This window comes from Malaclemys terrapin, chromosome 17, assembly GCF_027887155.1.
Source record: "Malaclemys terrapin pileata isolate rMalTer1 chromosome 17, rMalTer1.hap1, whole genome shotgun sequence".
Taxonomy (NCBI): domain Eukaryota; kingdom Metazoa; phylum Chordata; order Testudines; family Emydidae; genus Malaclemys; species Malaclemys terrapin.
Genome location: NC_071521.1, coordinates 5,214,833 through 5,227,146, shown reverse-complemented (window position 1 = coordinate 5,227,146; position 12,314 = coordinate 5,214,833). Strand labels below are relative to the sequence as shown.

The 12,314-nt window shown below is 41.2% G+C and overlaps 1 protein-coding gene across 2 annotated transcripts in view; it reads right to left on the bottom strand.

The window, feature by feature from the left end:
• RAB14 (RAB14, member RAS oncogene family) overlaps positions 1-6,652 on the bottom strand; it is a 30,395-nt gene extending 23,743 nt beyond the window's left edge. The window contains exon 1 of one of the 2 annotated variants that reach the window (XM_054007248.1): positions 6,440-6,652. The gene's annotated coding sequence lies outside the window, so the exon portion shown is untranslated. The remainder of the gene's footprint in view (positions 1-6,439) is intronic. The other variant, XM_054007247.1, reaches the window with a different exon arrangement.
• Positions 6,653-12,314: the final 5,662 nt, after the last annotated feature.

The window sequence follows — 12,314 nt, the reverse complement described above, 5'->3', positions numbered from 1 at the left end:
CTAACTTTATTTTCTATGGAGAGCATAGGAACGTGAAGTGGAGTGAAATATGGAGGATTAAGAGCTTGTCTACATAGGAGAGTTGCACCAGTTTAACTGGAATTAGTTTGAACTAGGTTAGTTAACCAGTGCAACCTTTTTTTTTGAGCCATCTTAACACTTAGGTTGAAGTGGAAAAACCAGTTCCCAATTGACTTCACCGAAAGAGCCTCTCAGGGGTTTGTGCGGGTTTCAAAGTCATGAATTTGATTAAACCCATTCAACTTTCCCATGTAAACAACACCTTAGATGACATGCTGATTATAGCATTCCATTTTTAAAGGGTCTAATCATTTAGTCCACAGTGAATATATACTCTACAGTATAGTAAACTCTTATATACAGCTTTTCATCAGTTGATCCCAGAACTTTGCAAGGGAAGCTAGTATTATCCCAATTTTACAGAGGTGAAATGACCTGCCCAAAGTCACCTAGCAAGCCAGAAATAGAAATAGCAGGCCAGGTCTCCCAAGTCCCTACCCAGCACCCTGTCCACTGGGCCACGCTGCTTCTCAGTAGTACTCATTATCAAGTCTCTTCAACATTAAATAAGGTAGATACTGCTAATCCAGCAGATGACAGAGGGACTATGGAAAGTTTCAGAGAAACACTAACGTGGAAGAAGTCAGATGTATAAATACCACATTTTACTATCTTAACCCCCACGTGCATGGTCTCCTCTGCCACTCTTCTAGGACCATATGCTTTCTTCCTCATCTTTCCAAGCTTAAGGAAAAAGAAAAAAATGCAGAGCATCCTCATCTTCTTGGTTCTAGCTCCTCATGTTAGTTGCTTTATTTCCCCATCATAGACAAGAGTGTTGCTACATAGAGTGACTTCTAGTTTAGAAGAGAGGCATTTCCCTCCAAGCGTAGCTATTTTAAAACTACTGTAGTAGTTTCAAGACCCGGGATTTTTTGTCCTGCAGTTATCAATTCACATGGTTTAAAAACAAAAACAAATACATAAAAAATTAAAAATCCAAGATTAAATACCCAAAAAGCCTTTTTCTTACTATCCTGTTGAGAAGTTTAATTTGAGAGTTGTAAAGTGTTTGCTAAGTCCTAGGATAGAAGTGAACAGTAATGTATTTAATGACTTTTCTGAGTACTGTCTTCTGTACTAAATCCTCAAGGAAAAAAAGTGGTCTACAGGTGATTTACACTCTCCACCACCTCAATTTATCAACCATAGTTTTACATGGACACAGTTCAATGTAAAGTCTGTTTCTCCTGCTCCCACTCCCAAAAAACTACTCTAAAGTAACCTTAAATATGCCTTCTTGTCTTTGTGCAACTTAGTGCTATTTAAACCCCCATTACCTACGTAAGTGTTGCAACATTTGTAGTTACTTACATCTCCTACACTTTGAAAGTGGCCTAGTCATAGAATATCAGGGTTGGAAGGGACCTCAGGAGGTCATCTAGTTCAACCCGCTGCTCAAAGCAGGACCAATCCCCAGACAAATTTTAACCCAGATCCCTAAATGGCCTCCTCAAGGACTGAACTCACAACCCTGGGTTTTGCTCAAACCACTGAGCTATCCCTCCACCCCCCCATACATGGAGATATCTATCTCATAGAGCTGGAAGGGACCCCGAAAGGTCATTGAGTCTGGCCCCCTGCCTTCACTAGCAGGACCAAGTATGGCTTTTAGCCCCAGAACCCTAAGTGGCTCCCTCAAGGATTGAACTCACAACCCAGGGTTTAGCAGGCCAATGCTCAAACCACTCCCTACTGCAACTTTCTCACTGAGGGGTGTCGAGGGAAGGAAAAAAAAAAACCAAAAAAAAACAAAAACAAAAAAAACGCAGCAAGTTACTGATGCTTTACAGCACTGAATAGACACTGCACCAGCGCAGGGAGCGTGCTATGCCCCTTGTGGAGGTGGATTTTTTAGGTGCACTGGGAGAGCTCTCTGCCACGACTACACAAGCCACATTAAAGCGCTGCCGCCAGTGTAGACTAGCCCTTAGATACAATCAGGTTATGGCAAGCTATAATTGAAGCAGTATATTTGAATACTAGTTATAATCAATGTGCTTTAGATATAATGTTGTCTCAGTAATTATATTCCTACTAGTGGTACAGGTTCCCATCAGAGTCGCACCTACTTTACACACCCATATAAGCTCCAGAAAGTAACTATACCCTACAACTATGACTATAGCATTACAATGCACTTCTACTCTGAAAAGTGACATAAAAATGGCATCATGGCTTTTCACGTGTGTTTCTTGATCTCCAAGCAGAGTTTGCTCTGTTTAAAACAAAACAAGAAATTAAACTGGCAGTCATGGAAACTCATCCTGAGCTCAAAGTGTCAAGATTATTTGTCCCATCTTGTGTACTACCATTAGTAATAGTTTTTGCAGGCCAAACTAGGCCCCTTATTTATATCTGCACAACTCCACTGCCCTGAATGGATCTGCATGGGAGTAACTGGTAAATTGTGAACAATTCTGTTTATCTGTATGATTGAACAAAAGAACACTTGCTTTTAGTATTGAAAGCCATAACAGCCAACAAGAGTAAAATGCAAGCAGTAACTTTGTCACTGGAGTCAGCAGATGTGAGACTACAAGAGGAACAGATCTGATGAACAAAATACCAATTTTTAAACCTAGTGCCTGGGTAGAGTCAGTGAGAGTAGTTCACAAGGTTTTTTTAAACCACGTTTTATTCTCATCCCCCTCATCCTTACAGGAGGTGGTACTGGAACAGCCAGGTGCAAAAACATAACAGGCTGCAGCAGATACTCTAACAGATTGCCTCTGCAATCTTACTAGTACTACTCAGAGCAAAGAGGAAGTATCAAGGTCACACCACATTATTACACAGTGGCATATGAATAGTACATAGAGCCATCAGAATCAACCCCAAGTTATTAGTCTTATCAAAACATCTTATTGCCTTCAATTTTCTGGCAACATTATTGTTGGTTTTTCTATCTATGGGAACTTCTCACTACTACTAAGGATTTTATATTTCTGCTGTCAGATATTCCTCCATAAGAGAAAGTGAGTCTTATACTTAAACAGCAGAAAGTATGTCAGATCACCTGATCTGCATTCATCAAATCCCCATTAAATAGTCAGCAGGATGCACCAAAGCAGGAGTGACTGTGTTTAAAGAAAAAAAAAAAAAAATACAGAACAGCTTAGTCTACATTACTAATGATCATATGCCATTTATGGCCACCGACTAAGTTTTGTTTCATGCTAGTTTTCTTTCAATTCTTAACTAGAAGAGGAAAAGAAATGTAGTTATAATATTCTTTAAGGTTGTTGTTTTTTGTTTTTTTCCAGCCAACTAGTTATATATATGTGCCTCTATCCACCATCCCCCTCCTATTCCATCTAATGATAGTGGGACTCAAACTGCAAGAATTTATGAACTATTTGATATAGCAGTAGTTAAGGTTTGTTCTCTCTCCCCACTGAAACTGGTTTCATTTGGTAGAGTTGTACATGAGTACTGGACTGATGGCACTTATGTGTTCCTTAATAAAGAAAGTTTGAGGCTTTTTGGGAAAGCAGCATATAAAGAAAAGTCTGGTAGGCACATAACCATAACAAGCCGCTTTTTGATAAGATTTAAGCAGTGTTGAAGTTTCACAGTTAACCTTGTTGATTTAGAGTGCAGTTCTTCTGTGACAATACGACAGCACTCTTGAAACAGCAGTTTCTCTTTTCTGATTTTAATCTGTTTATTTTATTGACAAATAATTTAATGATTTTTTCCCTTTAGCACTGTAGAGCCATAGCAACTAATGTTCTTCCTTCCTGGTATCAGTTATACCTTTGCAACCAACCTAAAGGCTATGAATTGCATGCAAGACAATGTTGGGTTACAGGACCTTAATGTGCATGGATGATGCGTTATCCAGCAAGAACCCAGGATGAGACTGTAGAGTTAGGAAAAACGTTTCTAACACTTAAATAGAACAATTTTGATACAAATTCACTGACAATTAATAAACCCTACAATCCCTTTAACTAAAAATCGTGTTGGACACTACAACCAAGCCTTTACTGCCCACTGTGCCAAAATAATGGAACAGAATATTACTCTACAAATTTGGGGGGGGGAGGGGGAGGGAATGGAGAGGTAAGGGGAAGAAGGTGCACTGGATGTCTTCTCTCTGTGTACAGAAGTCTCAATAGTAATGAGAATTCATCTTGTCCTTATGGGTATGACCACTCAATCAAAACCAGAGATAATTTAGAAACCAACACAGAGGTTATCTTCAGTTCCTTGAGCTAAAAAAATTAAAAGTTTAATTGCATTATTTTCTTCAGAAAACACTCCCTACCACCTTCAGAAAGCTACATTTTAGCAACTACCTTGAACCAAAAGAAATTTGATATTAAATCCTTTCACCGCTTGTTTAGCAGAAGAGCCACATTCTCCCATAGATATCTACTGCAAGGTAAGCCTGAACAGGCAAATCACATACTACACCAAAAGTTTTGGTAACAACTAGACAGATGACGAAAGTTAGCTATGATTCTCTAGCAATTAATTACTGGGTTGCTTTCATACATTCTTGATCAATAGGGAAAGTGCATATTTCATTGTTTCAGGAAGAATGGGGAGAGTCTTGAGAGCCCACTGGATACACTGAAGTATAGAAATAAACTTATAAGATAACTCTGTTTCTAAACATTTAAAAACCTCTAATTTTAATATATTAAACAATTACATATTTTTCCCCCTTTAATGATGGCTTCATTCAGGACAAATGTATCCAATACACTTGTAAATACCATGTTTCCCCAATTTCAAGACCCCCCAACAAGTCATAAAAACATGAGATTGGCGTTTCTTACCACAGCTCTGATTTAAGTGGTTTCCCAATCCTTCACATGAGTTAGTAACTTACCTTTTTAATCCATATGCAGTTAGTTACATTTTTAGATATTAATTCCCCCAGGGCAGAAATTCTCTTACTTATGTTTGTAAATTGCTCAGCATAACATAGACCCAATCCCAACCCAGAACTTTAAGTAATACTATAATTTAAATGTTTACTTTTTTTGTGGCCAGAAAGTCTCTAGCAGTTTTTATGCAAGATGTTTCAGTTAACATTTATAATAATACACAAAGAAGACATCCACTACAGAATCAGTTTCTAGTTCAAAACCCAATACAAAGAATTTTTTGGATTACCTGTCAATTTTTAGTGTAGACAAATGCCATTTTTATATGGTCGGGACAGTTACAATTAAAAATTCTTCTATAAGACCTTGTATCTATATTTGTGTGCCCCCATCCCTCATGTAGCCATTCCATTTAAGACTATTTGAAAGAAACTGAGTAGCAAGAAAGGCCACAACAGTATGGACTTGAAAGCAATACAACTGTAGACAGAGCCTAACACCTTTCCTTGCTTCACAGAATTGATGAAGCCAGTGTTTTTGTTGTCACAAACTTGTTTCCAAAATAATCCATTCACCCACTCCAGAATATCTTTAAAAGACAATTCAGAAATGCAATGGAGACAGACAGACACAAAACAACGATCTGAGTCTTTTAATTTAATTTTCCTGTGCAGCATCTAGAATAATTTTGTCTAAAAGAGTGAACTACAGGATGTTTTGGGGGACTCGCAGACAAAGATTTGGAGGATTCGTTGTTATCCCTATATGAAAGATTCTTTATCATAGTTTCCTGCAACATAAATTTTAAATATTGACGTTGGGGACAGCAGAAACAGCCTACATCGCAAGCACGTACCCTATTGTATACACACCCTGAGTGCACATACGAGGCACACACGCATGTGTGCAGTCACACGTACTATGTAGGGGCACATACATGAGGGGAATGCGAGTGTGCAGCGGCGGGGAGGAGGCGGAGGCTAAGGCAGAGAACCAGCGCAGCAGAGGCCTAGCTTCTGCCCAGCCAACCTCACCCTACCTGGCAAGCCCAGCCCCCAGGGCTCTGGCTCTTTCCTCTTCCATTGTGCCTCATCGCTACAGATGGGGACTGGGGGGGGGGACGGGACAGGGGGCTTCGGGCCCACTGATGCGGGGTGCAGGCTGCATCCGCCTCGGGCCTCCCAGCAAGGGGAGCGGCACAAGGGAAGGCCAAGGAGCGGGAGCACAGGCCCCAGCGAGGCCTGGGTACTGAGCGATCACCGGGCTAGGCCGCGGGGGGCCGTGGGGCGGGGAAGGAGGGCACCGGGGTGGGGTCTGAATGGCTCCCGGGGCAAGGGGAGCAGCAGACGGGTTCCGAGTGCAGCCCTAGGATGACTCGCCAGGCAAGGAGGGGTTCCGGCCGGGCTCAGGGGGAGGCCTCACTAGCCGGGCCTCGGTAGGATCCGCGGCCGGGCGCCGGGGGCGGGTGGCTCTCCGGGCCAGGCGTTGTGGAGGAGGTGCCGCCGCTTCCTTATTACCTGGGCTCGGGGAGCTGGTGGTTGTGCAGCTTGGCTCTCTCGGTGGCGGCGACGGCGGCAGCCCGGTCCCCTCTGGGCGCTGTACGGCTCTGCTTCGGGCTGGGCAACGGCGGCCGGGCTGGGTCTCTGCCTCGCTCCGGGGCTCCCACAGGCTCAGTTCTGACGGCTCTACTGCGCCCCCATCCCCCCCCTTATCCAAGATGGCGGTGCCCCGTGCGCGGGGTTTCCCCTCCCAGTCTGAACGGGCCCCGGCCGCACAAAGCCGTGCGCAGGATTCAGAGCTCGGGCCAATCACAGAGCAAGCGTGCCCCAGCGGGGCACTCCTAATGGCACGCTGTGGGCGGTGCCCAAAGCAGGCGACGGCGCGCGCTGGGCAGGGGTGCGCGCGTCGGGTCACGCGCTCCCTCTTGCCCCTTGGCGCGTCCTGAGTCTCGCGCTGGCTGGGGCGCGCGCCGAGTGGGCGGGCGGGAAAAGTCTTAGCCTGGGTCAGTGAGCCGCCCATCAACCCCGCCCGCGCCTCCTTCGTGCCACTTCCCCATCCCGCTGCCCCTCCTCAGCCAGTGCCCACCGCCCCCTGCGGGGACCCATCTAAACACCAGTGGAGAGTGTCCCCTACACAACTGCTCGTCACCCAAGCAGACGTGGTGGTGCAGCCTCAAGCAGCGCAGTGCCGCACAGTGCGGCATCTGTCCCCTGTCTACTGCGGCGCTGAGGAGGCTGGGGACCCTTAGCTGCCCAAGCAAAGAAATGGCTGAGGGCACATACTTGGCACACACTGAGACACAATGTCCTGGCACCACAGTGAGGGGATCTGGCATAAACCACCTCAGCCTGCCCCGACCCAGCCTCACAATGTCATGGCAATTTGTTGACTGCCTCAGGGGTGAGTGTCACAAAGTGACCCTGATAAATGAACAAGGGGTCAGGAGGCAAACACTAGCACAGACACAAGGGGCAACATGGCAATAAGGATAGGTGCTGTGTTTTATGACCGTTTGTTGGTCGCTGGGGTAGCAGGGAGCAAATGTCCCACCTACACAATAATGAAAGGACACAAGGAAACCCACACAAACAGCACATGTAAAGACCCCAGCCTCTCACAGTAGGAGGTAGCAACAACACAGGCTGCCAGATGGCAGGGGGCCATAATGCTACACTGTAGAATGATAGTTTGCTGATGGCTACCAGGGTTTCAGTGTGTGACCCCCTCACCCTTCCCCCTGCCCCACCCTTACACACACAAATTAATCAGAGGACGCAAGGAAAACACACAAAGAGATACTAGTCATAGAGACACTAGTACATCAAGAAGTTTCACAAAGGGACTATGATTTGCTGTTGTGGCCTACTGAGAGACTAAAAGTGACCCATGAGTAACAATAATGTAAAGCAGAAACAAACAAAAGTGTAAAGAAAATTACCTATGGCATTCAAAATAGCCATGACCTAGAAGGCCATTAATGACATAGAAACACATCATGTTTCCCACCTTCCTTCAGAATTCGAGTAGTGCTGTTATATGAATACAACACATTATCGGTATTATTACTTCAGTAAAAAGTATAATTTGAACCAGAGTAAGGTTTACCCTCATCAGGCATTCATCCGTCCTAAGTAGAGTTAGTATCTGAGTTCTGAAAGATGAGGGAGATGTTTCCAGGTGCACTGAGTTGTCTTCTGATTGCTTTGTTACCCACCACACTCTTTGTCTGTTGTAGGGTGGGGGAAATGGAATTTTTTCTAATTTATTAATATTTTTGCTGCTATTCCCAAGCTTTTTTGTCTTTTACAAGGAAATTGTACATATATTTAGCCCTTAGTGGGGCTTTTGGATATTTAAAGCTATTTTAAAATGGCTGAATAATACATTTTTTAAACTTATTACAAATATGTGCACACTGAAAAGTACTTAAGAATTTGAGAACGTAAGAATGGCCATACTGGGTCAGACCAATGGTCCATCTAGCCCAGTATCCTGTCTTTCAACAGTGGCCAGTGCCAGATGCTTCAGGGGGAATACACAGAACAGGGCAATTTATTGTGTGATTCATCCCCTATTGTCCAGTCCCAGCTTCTGGCAGTTAGAGGTTTAGGGACATCGGGAGTGTGGGGTTGTATCCCTGACCATCTTGGCTATTAACCATTGATGGACCCATCCTCCATGAATGTAATGCTTTTTTTAATACTGTCATACTTTTGGCCTTCACAACATCCCCTGGCAATGAGTTCCACAGGTTGACTGTGCATTGTGTGAAGAAGTACTTTCTCTTGTTTGTTTTAAACCTGTTGCCTATTAATTTAATTGGGTGACCCCCGGTCCTTGTGTTATGGGAAGGGGTAAAATATGTGTATTCACACCTCAAGAGTTAATAATATGATTTCAGATTGCACTAAATGCTATGGATACACAAGTTAGACCAGTGTGTTGGGTCTATATGTTGGGTCAATAATACCCCCTATACTTTAAGGGTCTGAGTGCAGATTATACAATATAAAAGATTCTACATGCAGATTTACACAATGTAACATTTTCATCTACGTTAATATAATGAGCTTTCATTTTCCTAACCAATAGCACAGTTCAGAGCTCAGGAGTCTCATAGCACAACATTATAAGGGGAAATGGATGTTATATGGATTTCAATTGGAAATTGGAACAAAAATATAATGTCCTTATACTAGAGACAATCTCTTATCAGTGAGACCAGTAAGAAGGATGCTCTCTATTGCAGCTATGGAATTTTGTCCATTGTGAGTTGTGACCCAACCAGGGTATAAGTATTCATCCAAGTGGATGCCTTCCAGGATCAGGGTCCTTAGAGTACAGTACATGCCCTCCTATCAACAAATCACCATACAATACTAATAAAAAAAGAGAAAGAATGAACAAAGTCATAGCAATTATAACCTATAATCAGTTGATGGACATACCAGGTCTTCTTGCAGAAGACTTACTTTTAGAAAGATCTATCCCATGAATGAAAAACACTCTAACAAAGTACCTTTGCATATCTCCAAAGACAGATAAGAAAGGGATATGTTCCTATGGTTAAAACAGTTGAAAACTGATAATATAGCCAAATGAGAATACAATTTAAATGAACAATAGTAGCTGGAACAAGGAAAGTAGTCTTAATATATAACATTTGTATTCATATATTTATGTATATACTTTAATAAATCCAAACTTTTTGCCAGAGCATTTTGACAGAATCCCTTTATGGGTATATATAGATTAAGAAAAAAGGCTTTTGTTTTGTTTATTGTTAGCTATTATGTTTTAATAAATATGCTTTAAAACCCTAACATAAACAAGCAAAGTTGTATATCAACACATTAGCTGGCTAAGGTGAACCCTATGCTCACCCAAGGTCTAGACGAGGCTGTGTTGCCAACTCTTAAAATTTTATCACAAGCTTTTAATAATTGGCATTTTTCTTAAAGCCCCAGCTCCTGGAGCCATGTGATTGCCTGAGGCTCTCAGCTTTCATTGAAAAAAAAGGAAAAGTTTCTAGACATCATGATTGTTGAGAGAAGCTTGAAAACATGAACTCTAAAGACTTGAAAACTAGAACACAAATAAAAAGGACCCAAAATTTATTATTTGTAAAGCCTCATGATTTTTAAATCAATTTAATTATTTTTTTGGTGTGTCTCTCAGGATTTTTTAACTTGTGGCTGGCAATATTGAAGGCCTAAAAGTACAGAAAGCTACAACATGTGGAATAAAGAGAACTGAAATTGAGTGACTTCGAAGATGGAGGAATGTGTCAAAAGTAACCTTATAGAAGGATTCTATGTGTTTGTAGTTTAATAAAACTATTATCCGATATATGAATTTTCATTATATGAACACATAAATTATAGAAACATTTATTGCCTTCAGACATTAGAAATCAAGATTAATAGCATTCAAGGCTAACCTTCATAGTAGCACTTTAACTCTAGGTTGTATTTCAGCTGAAATGTCTTCAGGATTGCTTTGTTTAGAAACCTTTAGAGCCTAGAAAACCTGTTAAGAATATCTACATCTCTACTGAGAGAGAGATTCTTATAATAGCTGCTAGAGGGCAGCCATGTGGCATGGTTTCAGTGCATGATTTATGATTCCAAGAATGAACAGACAGCTTTGTCAGCTTCATTGCGCCAAAAGCAAAAGCCTCAATTAAGGCAGGTAAAGAGATTCCATTTACTAGTTTTAGGATTAAAAGTTCACTAGGTTTTAAATGAGTTTGGAAAGAGCTAATGGTTCTGCATGTTAGAACATATATTTGATACTAAATCTAGATTCTGTTATTTTTCTTCCTACCAAATTATTGAAGCATAAGGGCTTAATTCTGATCTCAGACATACAGAACTACACCAACATGGATTCTGACAAATTAACACACTGTGATGATGATTCCTGTACAGTAGCATATTTTCCAAGATATGATGATTCACATAATAAATAAGATACAAATCCAGCTTTCCCATAAAACATTAATTTGAGATCCTGGCTGCCCATCAAGATTAATGGTAAAGATCCCATGGCAATATCCTATCCTTCCAGGAGATCTATTGAGTATTTTCCATTTCTAACTACTACTTTGACCCTATGAATTCCTTTTCCTCAGTGTACAGCTGTGTAGAAAATCCTCCCCCAAATGAACTGACCTCTATCAGCTGTGAAACAGTGGGTCCCTGCTCACAATTCAGCCTCTCATTGTGCAGGCACTGGAATTCCACTGCCAAGAATATGTGGGCAGAGGTTATGGCATGAGTCTGAAAATAACTACATGAGAAATAATAAGTTTATTTGTTTTTTACATCTATAGCAAAAATAAATCTAAAATATGTACGAACAATAAAAAACAGATACCACAGTGACAGGCACATTAGAAAAGAATAGATAGATAGATGGTCTATTAAATTTGTATTACTGATGTCCATCAACTTGTTTTCTTCACAACTGTTACGGTCAAGGCCCTAACTATGGTACTTCAAATACTCTGGTGATGAGTACAGTATAAAACATACATCAAGAATAATTTTAAACAGATAACACAACAGAAATAAATTCCAGTATTGCAGTACCATATATGGAATCAGTTTTACTAGAAATATAATTGAAAACAAACCACTAGGAAGAATTTCCACAAGAGGGAGTTTCTCAGAGAAAATGACTGAAAGCTCTTAAAGAGATACGGTGGATAAAGTAATATATTTTATTAGAACAACTTCTGTTGGTGAGAGAGAAAAGCTTTCAAATTTAGGACTTGTCTTCACCTACAGTGCTGCAGCTCTGCATCTGCACCAGTGCAACTGTGCCGTTGTAGGTCGCTGTAACTACATCGCTCAGGAGTGTGGATTTTTCACAGGTTGGCCTAAAAGTGGTAGCACTGGAAAGCCCATGCTTATTTGGGGCACCCTGGGAACATCAAAATGAGGGACTGCACATTCTTCTCAACATCATTAAAATAATGATTTAAAAAATCAGTATTAATCATCAGACAAATCATTAATGAAAAATTACAACTAACCCACAGAACTAGCTGCAGCCCATTGCTACTCTGGGGTTGAAAAAGCAATTGTTATTGAAAACACTGTAAGTAATGTCTCGGTAAGAAATGTATTTTCAAGTAACTGGGTACACAGAAAAGCTACCGGACTTCAAAAATGATTTTATTTTCTTGTGTACATATCAGTCTGTGAGTCAGGGTTGCCAAGAATATATTTTCTTTTAAAACTGAAAGAAATAGTTTCCATTTTATGAATTAGTTGAGATGAAAGGCAAGTTTCAGTTGTCCTTTGTCCTTCTGTTTCATTTTTACAATGCACAAAAAAAAATAAGTTTTTTCTTTTTAAAATGAGCAATGAGTGGTATAAATAAAGA